This window comes from Suricata suricatta, chromosome 4 (genome assembly GCF_006229205.1).
Source record: "Suricata suricatta isolate VVHF042 chromosome 4, meerkat_22Aug2017_6uvM2_HiC, whole genome shotgun sequence".
Lineage (NCBI taxonomy): Eukaryota > Metazoa > Chordata > Mammalia > Carnivora > Herpestidae > Suricata > Suricata suricatta.
Genome location: NC_043703.1, coordinates 82,184,903 through 82,203,525, shown reverse-complemented (window position 1 = coordinate 82,203,525; position 18,623 = coordinate 82,184,903). Strand labels below are relative to the sequence as shown.

At 43.3% G+C, this 18,623-nt stretch overlaps 1 protein-coding gene across 3 annotated transcripts in view; it reads left to right on the top strand.

Moving 5' to 3' along the window:
- NCK2 (NCK adaptor protein 2) overlaps positions 1-18,623 on the top strand; it is a 147,946-nt gene that overhangs the window by 66,114 nt on the left and 63,209 nt on the right. For all 3 annotated transcript variants that reach the window (XM_029937077.1, XM_029937075.1, XM_029937076.1), the window contains exon 2: positions 11,549-11,734. The gene's annotated coding sequence lies outside the window, so the exon portion shown is untranslated. The remainder of the gene's footprint in view (positions 1-11,548; positions 11,735-18,623) is intronic.

Here is an 18,623-nt window from a genome sequence, read left to right as displayed (position 1 = left end):
CTTGAAATAGGGTGTTTATGATTATAAAAGAGCGATTTCTTCAGAAATACATCCTCCATTCCTGTAGAATGCCCCCAAAAGGAGAATGTTTAAGTTCATTTCTGAATAATGAGTTGGATTTGGCTGGACAGTGGCTTTGGGAAGCTGAAGGGGTAAAGAGATTCCCAGTATAGGGGAAGAAATAGTAGACATAAAGGCACAGAATTGTGAAAGCATCTGGCATTTGGGGAAAATGGGAGTGAAACACCTGCCCATTTGAAGAATATTTAAAAGTAGCTAAGTATACTACTTTCAGAACACAATGTTATTAAAATTTCTGTTCATTTGGAGTAACATAAATTTGTTCTCTAAGTTAAACTTTATAACTGTTAGCCTTCTTTAGGTGGGAAATTTTAATTTACTCAACTTCTTTTTTATTCCATATTTTCTGGAATTTTATGGGATATATTTAGGGGATACTATATTGTCTACATGAGCATCACCCCTACTTAAAAGTGGGGAAAACAAATTAAGTTTATTCAGTACTCACAAGAAATGAAATAGGATAATATGCAGTGAGATTTTTTTTTCCCAACTCAGTTTCTTAGAAGTAGATTTGGGGCATCTGGGTGGCTCCGTCAGTTAAGCATCTAACTTCGACTCTGGTCATGATCTCGCAGTTCATGAATTCGAGCCCTGCGTCAGGCCTGTGCTGACAGCTCAGAGCCTGGAGTCTGCTTCAGATTCATTGCCTGTCTGTCTGTCTGTCTGTCTCCCTCCCTCTCTCTCCCTCCCTCTCTCCCTCTCTCCCCTACCCCCACTCATGTACTGTCTCTCTCCAAAAAAAAGAAGAAGCAAATTCATTCTGTAGGAGGCTTCTCAGTTACCAGTAATTTACAAAATTAAAACAAACAACCTTCCCACAAAATCTTTCTCTGGGGCTTAATTGTTCTCTAAGCTTTCAGGGATTTCTCAGATGCCAAAGGTCATGGATACATTCCAGTCTTTTTTAAGCCACTAACTTCATCTCATAGCTCTAAAAATCTCATGTCCTCCATCCTCACCTTGAGAGTCCTGTTTTGGTTTCTTAAAAGGCCAATTATGTGATCTAGAACAAAGATGGGGTCTGAGGAACCCTTCAAATCTTTGGAATACTAAAATCTGCATGGGATACAGTAGTTTAATCCTGAGTTAATTAGAACCCAGGCCCTCCCCTGAACAGCTCTCTCTGGATGTTTCTGTCCTGTGATGCCCCTGCGTGTCACCTGCAGGCTTAGCAAATTTAGTGTTCTCTCTAAAATTAATGTGTGGCACTAAAATAACACTGAGGTGTTGAACTTGAAGGGCAGGAGAAATAAAGGATTTGAGATTTCTGATTCAATTAGTTTTGGGCTTAAATTTATATAAAACAGTGGAAATGTTCCTTGTAGAAAAAAAAGGACTCTTGTTTTAGAGAAATACAGGGGAAGCATTCTCAATAGGGTAGTTTGGGAGCATGAATGCTGCCTTTCTGGGGTTGGGTGAGAATGTCCATCAATGAAACCATGCCACTGGAGCCACTGCCCAGGGCTCCTTGGCCCCACAGATGGTTATTCTTTTTTAAACCATTTTATTAAAAGCCAGAAAAACAGCATTCAATGCCTTGACTGTTTTATAACTTGTAGCACTCCCAGTTTGAGAAGTAGAGTAGGACCTTTTCTTTCTGAAGGGCCTACAAGTGGAGGGGAAGCACCATACCCTTGATCCCAGGGAGGATCCTGCCAAAAATGAGACTAGTGAAGGAGTGCCTGGGTAGTTCAGTTGGTTGAGTGTCCTACTCTTGATTTCTGCTCAGGTCATGATCCCAGCATCATGTGATCGAGCCCCTCGACCGGCTCTGCACTGAGTGTGGAGGGAGCCTGCTTGGGGTTTTCCTTCTCTCTCTCTCTCTCTCTCTGCCTCTCTCAATCTCTCCCTCCCTTCCTCCCCACCATCCCTCCCTCCCTTTCTTCCTCTCTCCGTCTTTTTTTCACCTCTCTTTCTCTCTAAAATAAAAAAGAAGGAAGGAAATGGGATCAGTGGAAAGGATGGAAACGGAGGACTGCACTGATACGTTGGTGCCTCCAATTTGTTTTGTCATCTACTGAATCATTGATTAATTGGGTTGTTTCCTGGTGTCAAGTATAGGGGTCAATCCTGGGTCTCTGCCCTTGAGAAAAGTTAGTCTTCTTCCATCTGATGAGTCCCTGTGTTAACTGCCGCTTCACTGGAAATGGCAGGGTGGAGAAATGTGTAAAACACTGTCCGAGACATGGAATTTACGGTATCCAGAATGCTAAGTGTTCTGCAGGACCCAGTTTCTTCAACAAATTATCATCAAAATAAAATAGATTAAAGTGACTTGAAAGACACACAAAACATTATAATTTATGGACATGCTTTGGATCCTGATTCAAATAAATCGGCTATAAAAAGACATTAATGAGGTGGTTTAGTTGGTTAATCTGGTTCTTGATTTCACCTCATGTCACGATCTCACGTGAGTTTAAGCCCCATATCGATCTGTGTGCTGATGGTATGGAGCCTGCTTGAGGTGCTCTCTTTCCCTCTCTCTCTGCTCCTCCTCTGCATGTGCATGTGCTCTCTCAAAATAAATAAACTTACAAGGCATTTATGAGCAAATTGGGGAATTGGAACACTAAATGTTGGGTTTATGTTAAGCAATTAATCGTTATTTTAGGGGTAATAATGGAGTTGTACTTATCTACTGTGATACACGCTGAAGTGTGTATAGATACGATAATTTTTGTGTGGGATTTGCTTTCAAGTCCCCTTGTCAGGATTGGGGCAGGGCGATGGGCAGCAGGTCCATAGGTGTTGAGGCTGAGTGTCACTGTACCTGGGCAGACATACCCTGGTTACTTCGGCAAATGGTGCAAACATCTCCATTAAGATGCAAAGGACGCTGATTATGGTCCAGTATGGTGAATGTTGCAGTAGGACTCTGCACTTTGCACTTCCTGGAGGAATTGGGAGCATGTTCCCAGAGGTGGCAATATTTAAACCGGGTCTTAAGGAAAGAACATCTATGCGAAAACTGGAGAATCTGTTCCTTTTGTGCCCAGGAGGAAGGAAGTCGGGAGATGCTCTGTCGGTTTTCTGGTGGATTTATTACTGATTGGTTCCTTCCATTCGTTCATTCCCGCATTCGTTTAGGACGTTTTTCAGGTTCCTGTGGTATGTGGTGGAACTGGTGAGGGAGACAGGATGTTCATTTCCCAGGGCTTCCATAACAGAATACCACAGACTGGTGTAAACAACAGAAACTTATTTTCTCACAGTTCTGAGGCTGGAAGTCCAGGATCACAGCGTTGGCAGGTTGGTTTCTCCTGAGGCTTCTCTCCTTGTTTTGTAGATGGCTGCCATCTTGCTGCCAAGATGTAGATGGCATCCATCCACTGCCATCCCTCTGTGCGTATGCACTCCTTGCATCTCTTCCTCTTCCTCTTCGTATAAGGACCCCAGTCATATTGGATTAGCACCAATCTCCATTTAACCTGATGACCTCATTAAAGATCCTGTCTCCAAATACTGTTACATTCTGAAGTACTGGGGGTTAGGATTTCAACAGAGGAATTTGGGGGGACACAATTAAAACCCAGAAGCAAGAGTGTTTAACTGACCCCGGAGGTATCCAGAAACTTTCTAGAGGAGGGGCCTTGAGCAGCCTCTTGAAAGAGGGTAGAATTTCAGCCCCCTACTGGGTACTGGGGCAGGGTGGGGAGGGAGCCAGGAGTTTTCAAGAAGTCCCCAAAGATGAGGTGAAGGTAGGAGAGGGCTTTGGAGACAAGGAAGTGAACCGCTGAGTTCTGAAATGGCAGAACCAGAAATGCAGAAGAGGGCTGTGAGGGCTTGCTAAGTGCTGGGGGCAGGGGGTATGGATGAGAGGGAGGGGAGGGAGCATTACCTTGTGTGCTGGCCTGGCTTTCCTTTGGAAGACCATGCAGCGAAGAGAAATGGGGAAGAGGATGTGGTTTTATCTAATAGCTTAATGTCCTAATCACCAAAGTAAGATGTAGTTGTAAAAATGTTACAGCAAAGTTAAAAGTGAAATCTTATCCCTCACCCATTTGCACCCTACAAGCTTATTAGTTACAGCCAGTTAACAACAGCCTGTGTCTGGCCTCCTTGCCTGCTTTTAAGATTCTATATTTAAAAAGTGTCAGTGAGAGAGAGATAGAAAGAGAAGGAGTAAGGGGAGAGAGAAAGGATTTGCTCATCCCTACCCCATTTGTTGACCTTAGCCTTTCTTGCAATTTCCCTTATTCTTTTAATCCTTTATCCCCAAAAGGTGAAGGACTTGAACTTCAGCAAAATAATCAGAATAATGCTTACACATATTCATAGTTAAATCTTTTGAATCACCTAGTGCACCTGAATTGTCTCAGATAAGATTTCAGAGTCTGTGAGTCTTGTCTTTTTTCTTTTCTGTTCCTTTCTTTTCTTTCCTTTTCTTTCTTACCTGCTTTTTTAAATGGAGTGGGGGGAGGGGGGGCTGCACAAGTTTTATTCAGTAATGTATTTTAGTATTTGGGTTTATTTTTGTCAATGTGCCTTTTATTGGTATTGTAACTACCTGGACAGCAACTAGCCCATGTTATAAAGAATGCTAGCGAGACTTTTAATAATGTTACAGCTATGCCTCATTTTGTTGAACTTCGCTCATATTGCGTTTTTCACAAATTGAAGGTTTGTGGCAGCCCTGGGTTGAGCAAGCCTATTGGCGGCATTTTTCCAACACCATTGGCCCACTTCATGTCTTGATGTCACATTTTGGTAAGAGTTGCAGTATTTCCAACTTTCGCATTATTATTACATTTCTGATTAATCATTGTGATCAGTGATTAATACTGAGAGCTCAGGTGGTGACTGTCATTTTTTAGCAATGAAGTATTTTTTAATTAAGGCATGTGCATTGTTTCCTTAGAACTAAGATTATTGCACATTTAATGGGCTGCATTATAGTGTAAATATAACTTTAAATGCACTGGGAAAAAAATTCATAACTTGCATTCTGCAGTATTCATTTTATTGCAGTAGTCTGGAACTGAACCCTCAGTAAATCCAAGGTATGCCTGTATATGTAATTAGATTGTCTAGTTATGGTGTTGAGATGGATAGCAGGCTTTGTAGGCTGATTCTGAAAACCGATTTGGTCACAGGGAAAGGTCTAAGGAGTAACACCTTATCAGACCTTTTGAAGAAACCAGTATTGTTGTACCATCAACTATATAAACAAAAATCTTTACAAACCATTGGAAGTGGCGTTACTAATCAAATTCCTATCTGTTAGAAGTTTTAGGCAGTGGACTGTAAAATCTAAATTCATATTGAGATTTGCATTATGACTTTTTTGTCACAGTATTTTAGATAAGCTTTAATAATTTTTTTGGTACCGCATCATCAATTTTTTATAATTCTTAAATCCATTTGCATGTAAAAGCCTCATAATTGGAGCTGACAGACCCTCGTCCTGGTGGAGGAAACAGAAGCACAGAGTCATACGTGGCATTTGGTTGCTGAACCGGGCCTGGAACCCTATTCTCCTGATCCGTGGTCTCAGGCCACTTTTTGTGGTCTCATTATATGTGGTTGACCTGCTGCCTGCAGTTTTGTTCTTTTCTCAGTTCTACGAAGCAGACATTGCCATTATATTAGAACATAGAAACCTCAGAACTTAGATCTGACCATTTACCCTCCTCTGCAAACACCTGCCCTAGCCACCTGTGATGTCACTTTGAGGCTGTTCAGAGAGTTAGAAATTAGAACTTCTGGGGCCCTTGGGTGGCTCAGTCAGTTAAGCATCCGGCTTCAGCTCAGGTCATGATCTCGTGGTTCATGGGTTCGAGCCCCACGTCAGGCTCTGTGCTGACAGCTAGCTCAGAGCCTGGAGCCTGCTTCAGATTCTGTGTCTCCCTTTCTCTCTGACCCTCCCCTGCTCGTGCTGTCTCTCTGTCTCTCAAAAATAAATAAAAAACATTAAAAAGTTTAAAAAAAGAAATTAGTACTTTTTTCCCCACCATTTTCATAATGAACTTCTAATCAACAGATGTAATTAACTGATAACCAGCATTGTCCTTAAGAACTGATATAAACCTGCCCCAATGCAGAAGAACTTGTAGTTTGTACTGCTCAGGACTGCTTTATCTTGAGCAAGAATCATCATTTCATGGGGCTTTTTGAAATGTGGACCCTTGCTTCTGGCCTTCCTTTACTCTCTGGACCCAGACTGGGAACCACTGTGCATGGTGTGGGTCCACATGGGGGAAGAAACCAGGCTTGAATTTTGGCCACGCAGCTCAAGGAGACTTCTGTGTATAGTTCAGTGTCTGAACTTTATTCCCACCGGAGTAAACTTTTCTACCAAGTAGCTTAGTAAGAATGAAGCATAGCTGGTTCTGCCGGAACTCAACAAGACAGCAGCCTGGCCCCATGTCCTTCTGGTGAGGCAGGGGCCCTAAATATTCTTTCTGAGCGGGATGACGGCTCGGACCACTGCAGGGCCTACATGCTCTGAAGAGAGGTCTCCCGTGGGGAGGGCGAGGAGGAGTAGGGGAAAGGTGAGATGAGACTGTGGCATTTGGGAGCCCAGAGGGCCTATGATAGTCATTTGGGTTTGTTTGTTTCTTTCCTTTTTAAATGAAAGAAAGAAGAAAGTTGGCTTCAGTACCACTGTCTACAGGTTAAGGGTCGGTAGGGTTCCGTGGTGGTTGGCATATGTAAGGTTTGGTTGTGATGCCCCCTGACGTGACCCGTGACTCCTTTGGTGGCGTGTGTGCGCTACTCAACCCAGTCAGGTGATGTGTCTCAGTAGTTCTCTTTTTGCTGCATTAACATCTAAGAGAAACAGTTCCTTTGAAAATATGGTACTATGTGCCTTCACAGCTTGCTTCTTTGCTGCAGCGTTACACTGCCCCTGCCTGATTGGAGAGTCTGAAGCTGGCCTCCTAGTGTAGTGGATAATCCAGCCCGATGGCAGGGGCAGACAGTTTCTGCCTGAGTCTCCAGTTCTACCTGTTAGTGATCTTTTCTGAAGAGAAGGAGCATTGGCAGGGCTCTGAAATCAGGCCAGGGGCGCCTGGGTGGCTCAGTTGGTTGAGCATCCCACTTCGGCTCAGGTTATGATCTCACAGTTCCAGGCTATGAGCCCTGCCTTGGGCTCAGTGCTGACAGCTCAGAGCCTGGAGCCTGCTCCAGATTCTGTGTTTCCTTCTCTCTCTGTCCTTCCCCAGCTCATGTCTCTCAAAAATAAATAAATGTTTAAAAAAAATTTTTTTGAAACCAGGCCAGCGTGGGTTCAGATTCTGGCTGTGGGACATCTCGTGGTTTAGTTCCTGGGCCGAATGAGAAGATTTCTCTCACAGGATTGTTATGAATGTGGGGCACCTGTGCAGGGTCTCCCTGGGACCAGGGCAAGCTCTTCTCCTCCCTGTCTGTTCTTCTGTTTCTGTGGCTCAGGGGGAAGGAGAGGCGATATCCCCTTGAGTACACAACATGAGCCTTTGGGAGATTTGGGTGGTCTGGGAACAGTGGCCCAGACCAGCTGGGAGAGCGGTAAAGCAGGTAGAGCTGAACGTCTAGCACATAGCTTTGGGCCATTAGTAGAATGGGGCACATACCCCCTTACTAATCCTTCATGGACCTCCTGGAGTAAAGCAATTTGTGAGGGAAGCCACCCCTGGACCTCCATGCAGGCCTAAGGTGTGAAGGAAACCTGGGCCCACCCCAAATACGTGTCTGGGGCTGCCGCGGGCACTGCAAGTCTAAATTAGACCAAGGTCACCACAGGGTGGCATCTCTGTGCCAGGCTCTGGCCCAGGGCCTAGAGCACTCCCAGAATTGCGGACCCACATACTGAGGCACGCAAGCCCAGAGCGTGCCCTCCCCGTTGAAGCAGGTGCTATAGCCAGATGTCCCCGGAAGACTGGGGAGAAGCCCCAAGCTGTGGCTTGGGGTTTTCACAAACATACTTGAGAAAACGGAAACGCCAGTGTTCCAGAGATTTCAGATAATCCGGTAGATTTTGTATTATTAGGATTCCGAAGTAATGTGGAGAGGGAGATATATTTGGCATTAGTGTTCATTCCTTTCTAGCTCTACCTCTTCCTCTTCTGTTTCTAAAGGGAGATGCACATGGTGCTAGTGAAGAAATATTTTCAAAGGAAAACCTAGACCCGTTTCGTACACTCCCATCTGTCTACCACACATTCTGTAGGCCATCCTCGCATGAATTCTTCGGGGAGACCCTTCTGCAGTCTGACTGACCTTGTGCGCGGTAGTGTTTGCAGACTGAGGTGGTTTTTGCCCAAGAGTGTATGCTTTCCTGATGGGTTTAGAAATTATTATCCTGTAGCATTTTTAAACTTTTTTTTTAATGTTTTATTTATTTTTGATACAGAGAGAGACAGAGCATGAGAGAGGGAGGGGCAGAGAGAGAAGGAGACACAGAACCGGAAGCAGGCTCCAGGCTCTGAGCTAGCTGTCAGCACAGAGCCTGATGCGGGGCTCGAACCCACGAACGCGAGATCTGACCTGAGCCGAAGCCGGAGGCTTAACTGACTGAGCCACCCAGGCGCCCCTTTCCTGATGGGTTTAAATCTTTGTACTTAAGATCTGGTTTGAAATGTTTGTCCTCACCAGAGGGTTTGAATAAACCCATAACCCCACATTAAACACAGGACATGCGCAGGCTGCCTTTAAACCCAGGATGAGCCAGGTCTTGATCCCTCGTGTATTTCCATTGAAAGTGTGTGCTTAGTGCATTGACAGTTTGGCTGTGAAATGTTTTCTCTGGGAAAACACCACAGCCTTTATTTTTCACGCTTGAATCCCAGATAGCCACTGGGCACCTGTAAATGAACTTAACACGGTATCACTTTGGTTGGTGCTCCTCCATTAGTTCACATTTGGCTCTGTTTTCCACCTTGTCCGCCACATTGAGTATCAGAGTTCTGGGCTTCTGGATCCAGCCCATTCTTAGCTTGGGAACCGATAAATAAGTTACCATGCCACCAGGCTTGTCATAGCTATGGCGGATCTAGAATTTTGGAGGCCTGTGTTCCTAACTGGAGCCTGTTAAGGAAAACCCTTCACTTCCTTGAGAAAGTCAACTCGTGAAAAGGTGGGTGTTCATAGCTATCACGGACGGTTATTACAAGAATTAAACAACATCTTTTGTGAGAGCACGGTGCATCCAGAGGGAGGCCCGTATTTGGACAGCTCTAGCAACTGCACAGACATCCCCTAGCAGTGGCCTGGGGGAGCTAGCTGCAGGAATATTCACTTTTCAGTTAAAAATTTAGAAGTACAGTTTATGCCAAGAAGAACCCCTGAAAATACTAAAATGGAGATGGCATTTATGGACATGACTGTGTTTGGTTGGTGGCTTTCTTCAGTAAGTGCAGTAAGAGAAATAAGAATACTGCCCTGGGGCGCCTGGGCGGCTCGGTTGGGCATCCCACTTTGGCTCAGGTCACGATCTCATGGTTTGTGGGTTCGAGCCCTGCGTCAGGCTCTGTGCTGACAGCTAGCTCAGAGCCTGGAGCCTGCTTCAGATTCTGTGTCTCCCTCCTTCTCTGTTCCTCCCCTGCTCACTCTCTGTCTCTCTCTGTCTTTCTCTGTCTCACTCTCAAAAATAAATAAAGGTTAAAAAACAAAAGAATTCTTGCTCAAAACCTGAGTTTGGATACCAGAACTTCTATTTCTGGAGACCCTGTCATTTTATTGTAAACATGAAGCAGAGAGAAGGGTGTAATTGTCTTGGTACACAACTTGCCAATTTCTAGTATTTGTTTTGTGTTGGGGCATCACATTTTCCCTGCGTTAAATCATATATATTTTATGTCTGCAACCTTTAAAATAATGCTGGAGAGTGCATAAAGGGAAATTAATTTTTTAATCAAGATTTATGAACGTGGCATATAACATTTTTATGAAAGCCCTACTTGAATTATCTTTTTCTATCTGACTAAAATAGAATTTGATTTTTCCATGGAGTATTTAACATTTTGGGTCATAATCATGCCAGGGATGAATAAATAGATCTTCTCTGAGTGAACTGTCAAGACAGATCCCCTCTGGGTCTGAAATGTAATTAAAACTGTCCATGAACTCTCTTGGAGGTCCACAGAGCTTCAGTGTCCCCTCAGCAGTGCCGGGCAAAAATGGAAAAGGGCCCCCCGAGTGCAGAGAGCATAAGGCAGCCGCAGACCCCCCCTGAGCAAGAGGGAGAGGATGTGGATCATCTCCCATCAGGCTTCTCTTGTCTCAGCTTCCTTGTGGTTTCTGGACGTTATTTTCAGATTTCCTGCAGGGATGTTTTTTAGCACAAGGCTGTGCGTGCAGTAGGGGACGTCTCCCAGTAAATGGCCAGTGCAAGAGACCTCCAGGATAGAGGAGTGAGGCTCTAAATTTAAATATCCCCGCTCTCTGCAGCCCTTCTCCCTTCATTAGGCTCTCAGACTTGCTTCCTTTCCATTTGGCAACCTTTCTTTTGTGTTTGGCAAGCTTGGAAGGCTGTGGGTAGGAGCTATCGTGGAGAAGAGGGTTGAAGAATCTTGGGAACTTAGGTGCCTGGATTATGGCCAGCTGTCCCCACTGTCCCCATCTCTGCCCTCCACAGAGATACCTGACTGCCTCTGAGGTACCAGACAGGGAGCTGAAGGTGGAGAAGGATTTTTTTTTTCAGGGATCAGTAGGTACAAAGCAACTTTTTTCTGGGGTGTATTAAAAATATTGGACCCTCTTGCACCATTGGTGGGAATGTAAACTGGTGCAGCTGCTCTGGAAAACAGTGTGGAGTTTCCTCAAAAAACTAAAAATAGAACTACCCTATGACCCAGCAATGGCATTACTAGGAATTTATCCAAAGGATACAGGAGTGCTGATGCGTCGGGGCACACGTGCCTCAGTGTTTATAGCAGCGGTATCAACAACAGCCAAATTATGGAAAGAGCCCAAGTGCCCATCAACTGACGAATAGATAAAGAAGATGGGGTTTATATATACAATGGAGTACTACTTGGCAATGAGAAAGAATGAAATCCTGCCATTTGCAATAACATGGAACTGGAGGGTATTATGCTGAGTGAAGTCGGTCAGTCAGAGAAAGACAGGTATCATGTGTTTTCACTCATATGTGGAATCTGAGGAACTTAACAGAAGACCATGGGGGAAGGGAAGGGGAAAAAATAGTTACAGAGAGGGAGGGAGGCAAACCATAAGAGACTCTTAAATATGGAGGACAAACTGAGGGTTGATGGGGCAGGGGGGAAGAGGGGAAAATAGGTGATGGGCATTGAAGAGGGCACTTGTTGGGATGAGCACTGGGTGATGTATGTAAGTGATGAATCACCCAAAACCAAGAACACACTGTATACGCTGTATGTTAGCCAACTTGACAACAAATTATATTTAAAAAAAATAATGTGTGTGTGTGTGTGTGTGTTTCAGGCAAATACTCAGGCAGTTAACTTAAAATCAAATAAGCAGGTGGTCCCAATAAATATGTTTTTTTTCTGTTTCCTTTCAGAATTCATATGCTCCTTCTCTACAAGTGATTCCCCAGATCATAATCCTCTGCTGAGATTTGGGTTGGATTCGAGAATCTAGAGAATTCCTACAGCTTTGTAACTTTAGGAGGTGTGACCTGCTGAGAAATTCACCTTTTGAGGAGCTCTGCGTTTTGCCAGTCGTCTCTTATAACTGAGTGCCAAAGGTAAGCCTGCAATTTCCTGCTTAAAATGGGTGGGAGAAGTTGGTGTTTTCACCTCAGATGCTTGATTTGCATGGTAGGTTTTACGTTAGTAAAACGGAAAGAAGTGTGTCCCTCATGTATCGAGCCACATAAAATGTTAAGTTTTCAAGGGCCCTGTTCAAAGATGAAGTGACTTTCCCTGCATCAGTACGTGGTGGGACTACCTGAGTGACCAGGAAGCAGAATGGTGTCCCCCCACTCACAGGACGCTCTAGCAGGCCAGCTCAAGGTGGCCTTGAGTCTGTACAAGTCGAGGCCTTCCTTGTGCAGCTCTGGGACGACACGATAAATAAGAGCTGCCTGCAGGAGGCTTTTGGTCTAAGAAGGTTCATTGCAGCTGTGATGCCGGGAAGAATAGCCTACGTGTGAACGTGCAAACGGATAAAGGATTCGGGGGCAGAATTTACTTGTTTGTATGAGAAATCTGTGTGTTAACACTGTACCCGTGACACGCCACGTGGGCTCTGAGATTCTGGGCTCCTGCAACAGCGGTTCCAACGCAGCAGCATGTGTCTGGAACAGAAATATTTCTCAGCCCTAACAAAGCGTTTGGGACACTTGATTGAAATGCAGGGGTTGTGGGTTGGTAGTGTGGTTAATCTAGTGTCTGTCTCTGGCTGGGCAGTAGGGCGGCCGTATGAGGAGCTATTTCATCTCCAGGAGGCGAGAGCGCCCAATTCACTAGCTTTCCTTCAGATGCTTATTTTGCTTGTGTTATTCACAAACTGTCTTAAACTGCTTTTGAATCTATAATTTTGTGCTGTAAAATCTCTTGGTATGATTTCTGTAAGTTTATTAACTTAATATAGATTAGAGTTGTCTTTCATTTGGTCTAAAACTGCTACTAAAATTTTTGTAAGGGGGTTTTGTTCCCCTTGACAACAACTTTTTTTTTTGGTAGGCTTCTTAATTTTATTTCTATTCCTTTTTGATGTGTAGTAACCAGAGCAGCACAGAAATAATAGGGAGTATTTCATAAGGGTAGGACTCAGTGAGTGTCTTCACCTTATCCTTTACTGTTTCATCTGGAGGAAATGACATGTCCCCGTTTATTTAGAGTGTTCATTGTGATTTCCAGGTCTAGGTCTTGGTTTGGAATTGAGAGCTTGAAGGTCATATTGTGCAGCCTGACTCTGTGCCCTCCTTCCTCTTTCCCCGTCCTCAAAAGTTATCCTGACCCTGCGCTCCCTGGCCTGGTCTCTACTACATTTACATTGTCTCCTGCGTTGATGGGCACTCCCAGGGGTCTCCTTCAGACCTGATGTAAAGTAAACACCACTGGGATGTTTCATGTCCAATCCTAGGAGATTTCCATCACACAGAAAAGATCTGAACCTTTCACAAATCAATTTTTTAATAGCCATTGAAGTGGAACCTTTTAAGAGTTTTTTTGTTTTGTTTTGTTTTGTTTTTACAAATGCAGTCATGTATTTCATGGCAATAAAGAGAGAAATTAGTGCAAGTCCTCAAATCTAATCATCAGGATTCATTAGGAATTCATCTGTATCAGAATCTGACACTTACTGACGTTAACACACTTTATGTTATTGTTTCAGTTATTCTGAAAGTTTCTTGTTGGGAGAGTGGTAGGACAGAGGAAGTAACGTGCTCACTCCCAGCATGTATTCTGCACGAGTGCCTGTCAGGTGTCTGTTACTATTAGGCAATTGGTTGATTCCTGTGTACAGTTAGGTAGAGAACCATTCATAACCATGAGAATATACTTACAAAAATATTTATACCCATATTATTGTAACTAATTTTTATAAGCTCATGACCTCCAGGGCCAAAAAACCCTGACTGACTGATTAAAAGTTACATTTGCGATTTAGATAAATGTCCAGAGGGAAGATCATTAGATGTATCCATTTGTATATAATCATTTATTGTGAGCACCGAGTAGATTCTAGACCATTTTTCTTGCAGTGACTGTTTTAGCACTGTATTTTAGCAGCTACAAAAATGGATAAAATAAGCTCTAGACAGCCTTTCTCATGCCTGTGTCGGATGAGGCTGGACCCTGACAGCTCTGGTTGAGGTTCTTACAGAGTCCCTGGTGCCCAAGGCAGCGTGAACTGGCCCTCAGAGAGGAGGCTGGAAAAGCCAGAGGATGTTCTGGTTGGAATAAGTTTTAAAGAATGAGGGCATGTGTGCACCGAGGCATACAGGGCCCCCTTGGCAAGGACAAGCTAGGTGAATTCACTGGGTAATGGATCTTAGAGTCTCCAAATCATTTAAGCAATAATGGGTGGGGACCCAGCATGCTCTTTGGTCAGTGGTCTTTCAACTGCCAGCAGGAAGAGGGGCACATTTTGGAAAGAAGTGACAGCCGTGCTAGCCTGGTAAGGTGATTAGTGGCTTCTCAGCCTCAAATGCATTGCCCAGTTATTGGGACTCAACGTTTGCTCTGTCCTGGCTTAGATCTGCACCTCCGGCCGGGCTGAGGGTGGGATGAATGAATGAGCGAAGAGGGTGGAATGTCCATGCCCATCTCGGAGGGGCCTGTTTCCAAGTTGTACGCTTCCCTGCCCTATATTCTTGTCTTCTCTGGAGCCTCACCCACTTTGAGGTTGAAGAACAAGGTCTTGGGAACTCCCTAGCCTTGACCCTGCCTACTTTGCTGAGTGTAGACTATGGGAGAAGCATCGCGGCAGACCCTTTCCGTTTACACTGGGGCCGATAGAGAATGTATAGCCTGTACTTAATTCTTCTTATGTGTAATTGAGAGTTTACTTGGCTCACTGTTGTTGGAGGCAGGCTGGAGTTTACTGGGGATGGAAGATGTGAAGGGCATAGTACATTATGCTGAAATCTCATCTTTTGAAAAACTATTTAGCCGTTTTTAGGACAGAAGCCTAAGGGGTAGAAGGATAATGGTGTTACGGGCAGGAAAGACCGCAGCTTAGGTAAGAAGACTCATGAGCAAAGTATAGGGAAGGAGACATGGATTTCAGACTGTCAGTTTTTGATGAGTACTGGAGAGCAGTTGTTAGCGGGGATCCTGTCCACATCGATTCCTTTATTCTTTTTTCAGTTTTATGGAGGTCTGACTGACAAAATTGTAAGATACTGAAAGCGTACTTCATGGTAATTTGATACACCGTATACACTGTGAAGAATCCTGGCCATGTAGTTAATGAACACACCCATCACCTCACATATTTCTCTCCGCCTGTGTGTATGTGAGAACAGTTAAGTTCCTCTTAGCAAATTTCAATTAAATAATACAGTGTTATTAACTGTAGTCACTGTGTCATACAGTAAATCCTCAGGCTTTATTTATCTTCTAGCTGAAAGTGTGCACCTTTATCAACCTCTGGCGGTTTCTTCCAACCTCAGCCCTGGCAAACACTTTCTACTCTCTTTCTAGGAGTTTGACTCCTTCCCCCCCACTCCCCACCCCCGATTTCACATATAAGTGATACCACACAGTATTCACAGTATTTGTCTTTCTCTGCTGGCTTATTTCACTTAGCATAACGCCTCAGGGGCCATCCATGTTGTCAAGAATGGCAGAATTTCCCTTTTTTTCACAGCTGAATGACATACTGTTGTGTGTAAATAAATACCACATCTTAATCCATTCATCATGGATAGACACGTAGGCTGTTTCCATATCTTGGCTATTATGGATAGCAATAGCAGTGAATATGGGGGTGTACATATTTCTTTGCTGTCCTGTTTTCATTTCCTTTGGATAGATATCCAGAAGTGGGGTTGCTGGATCCTATGGTATAGTTCTGTTTTTAATCTTCTTAGGAATCTCCAACTGACTTCCGCGTCAGCAGTGAGAAGGTGCTCCCTTTTCTCCACATACTTGTCAATGCTTGTTGTCTCTTGTATTTTTGCTAATAGCCATTCTGACAAGAAGGATGAGGTGATATCTCATTGTGGTTTTAATATGCATTTCCCCAGTGGTTAGTGATGTTGAGCACCTTTTGCCTGTTGGGCATTTAGATGTCTTCTTTGGAATAATATCTCTTAAGATCCTCTACCTGTTTTTTTGTTTGTGTTTTTGCTGTTGAGTTTTAGGAGTTGTTTATGTATTTTGGATATTAGCCCTTCATCAGATATATGACTTGTGAATTTCCCCCCATTCCATAGGTTACTTTTCACCCTGTTAATGGTTTCTTTTGCTGTGCAGAAGCTTTTAGACTTATATAGTACCACTTATTTATTTTTGCTTTTGTTGACTTTGCTTCTGGTATCAAATCCAAAAACAAATTGCTAAGACCAGTGTCAGGGAGCTTTACTGCCTTGTGTTTTCTTCTGGGAGTTTTATGGTTTCAGGTCTTATTTTCAAGCCTTTAATCTACTTTGAGTGAATTATGTCTATGGTATAAGATAGTGGTCCAGTTTCAGTCTTTTGCATGTGGCTGTCCAGTTTTCCCAACACCGTTTACTAAAGAGACTATTCTTATACGCTGTTGTATATTCTTAGCTCCTTTCTTGGAAATTAATTGATCATGCATATATGGGTTTATTTTGGGGCTTTTTGTTCTATTGCTCTGTGTCTTTTTTTATGCCAACACCATACTGTTTCGATAACCACAGCTTTGTAATACAGCTCAAAATCAGAAATTCAGTGCCTCCAGCTTTGTTTTTTTCCCTCAAGATTGCTTTGGGTATTCAGGATCTTTATGGTTCCGTACAAATTTATGATTGTTCTATTTCGGATAAAAATGCCATTAGAATTTTGATAGAGATTGCACTGAGTCTGAAAATGGCTTTGGGTCATATGGACATTTTAACAATATTAATTCTTAACAATCCATGAGCAGGAGTAGCTTTCTGTTTATTTGTGTTTTCTTCACTTTGTTTCGTTAGTGTCTTATAGTTTTCAGTGTATAGATATTTTACCTCCTTTGTTATATTTATTGCTAGGTTTTTCTACTTTGTGATGCAATTATAAATAAGATTGTTTTCTTAATTTCCCTTCCTGATAGTTTATTGTTAATGTACAGGAACACAACTGATATTTGTACAACATTTTGATATTGTATGTTGCAACTTCATGAATACATTTATTAGTTCTGACAGTTTGGAGGAGTCCTTAAGGTTTTCTATATATAGTATCATGTCATCTGCAAATAGTGACCATTTTTTTCCCTTCTGACTTGTGTGCTTTTTGTTTCTTTTTCTTGTCCAATTACTCTGGCTAGGATTTCTAGTACTCTGTTGAAAAATAGCAAGAGTGGACATTCTTCTCTTCTTCCAAGATCTTTGAGGAAAAGCTATCAGTTTTTCACTATTAGGTATGTTATTCACTGTGCACTTTATTATGTAGTGTCACATTGCTAAAAATACTGCAGTACTGATTCTACCTCAGTTAACCTGGTGTAGTCAATGGGACCCTGCTTCGACCTACTGGACACTTCCCTGGTACCTGGCACAGAACTTGCTACTTCTATTATTGTCTCTAATCTGGAAGGCAGCTATGCTCACCACCATACCACCAACGCATGCTATTGTCTCTAATCTGAAAGGTAGATCTTAATACCCCCATTTCATAAACAGAGACACTAACCCTCAGGAGAGGGTAAGAGGATTGCCTCGGTTCATGGAGTTGAACTTGCACAATAGCATTTTGACCAAGGTCATGGTTTACAAGTCCATGTTCTTTCTCTTCCCCATGTCCCTGGCAGTGACACAGTAATCACCTGTTATCTGAGCACTTAACTTTGAACCAGGGACCACTTGACACTCAGATTCAACAGCTTGGCCAAAGCCCAGTGCTCCTACGAGCAGAGCAGGCTGTACACTCACATCTTCCTGACCCAAAGCCTTTCATTCTTACTGGACTATGATTGTATGCATATACTTATATTTTTCCAGAGAAAAGTCTCCAGCAACTAAGTATGGTTTGGAAGTAAGGCTTTTTTGGAAATGTAAGGAAGGGACCATGAGGGAAAGCTTTGGGAAGGACCGGAGGGATGGGAGACAGGAACCTGAATTCCGTGGAGGGCCTTGTACCTCCTGAAGTCCCCTGGTCAGCTCAGCAGCTCAGGACCAAGCTGAGGCCAGGACGCAGCCTCCGACTTCCACTTGTGCTGTTCCCAGGTGGCATTCAGAGTCACCTTGTACTAGCGACTCCTATCTGATGAATAGACCTTTGAAAGAGAAGTCACTTGTAGACTCAAGAGGACCTGGTATCCTTTCTGCGTTTTGGGTCTTCCCGTGGTCCATTATACTTCCACAGCACCTTTGTACACCAGAGTGAAGCTTCGTAAAGTTGCAATTGAGTGTTTTTTTTTTCTTAATGTAGTCAATGAACTCATCATTTTATAGTGGGTGAAGTGATGATCTAAGTTGAAACAAGCATTTTTCTTTTCTGTCTTATTTATCATGCCCTAACAGTGTGGCTTCTTAGAAAGCTGGAAGAACCAATTAAACACATACAAAAGCAAGTCCCCCCCCACCCCTACCCCCCTTCTTTTCTCTCAGACAGATTGTAGAGGCTGAATTCATAGCATTCCTGTCCTTTCTCTGTTGTTCTCTGAATTATACCTGCCAGTTTACCAAGGAATTTTCCTATAAATTTTTGTATATTCTCTATAAAACCAGGTGATATGGCTATCCCCCCGCCCCCCACACCACCACTATTTTCTAAAAGAAAAAATGAGCCAAGAGGTCATGGGTTATAATTACCAAATATGGCCCTGCGTTGGATGGTGATCTTTGTGCTAGTTTGCACAGTGACCTAGTAGCACTCTTTGTCTTCCTGTAGATGTGACAGAAAAATACTAAAAGGCAGGTCACATGGAGCTTTTAGTGAGAGCGTTGCTGCAGTCATGGTCCCCAAGTTAAAGTGTTTTTTCTTGACCTTCCTCCGAAAAACAAAAAGTACATT